We start from the raw sequence: 450 nt of genomic DNA, 5'->3' as shown, positions 1-450 counted from the left end.
TTTTATGTATATATATAGGTATAAGTAGATAGTGGTAGTATGAAATTACGTGATCGTAAAATGTCATAAAATAAGAAACCATAAAGATCAGAGAGGAAAAAGATCAAATTTCCTTATTCTTTTATCGACTTCATGGATTCTAATTTCAACGATGAATTTTTCAGGCGACATTTTTCGCGAATAACTAAATATATATATATATATATTTTTAATTTTTCTTCCCATTTTTACTTATTTATTTCTGTTTGTTAATTTTTTATCTCTTAACAAATTTATATTCTTTAAATAATTAGAGAAAAATATTTAACAAGGTATGACCATTTTGTTGTTGTAATATTATTTTCACGTAGAAAACTGTAATGGAAAAGAAAAAAAAAAGGAGAAAAGTAGTAGAACTGAGGAACTAGTAAAAATAGGGAAAGACTACGTGTTGTTGGAGTTTTATGTCGA

This window comes from Polistes canadensis, unplaced genomic scaffold (assembly GCF_001313835.1).
Source record: "Polistes canadensis isolate GaletaPanama2010 unplaced genomic scaffold, ASM131383v1 scaffold_29, whole genome shotgun sequence".
NCBI classification, from domain to species: domain Eukaryota; kingdom Metazoa; phylum Arthropoda; class Insecta; order Hymenoptera; family Vespidae; genus Polistes; species Polistes canadensis.
Note: the sequence above shows the minus strand (reverse complement) of the source record.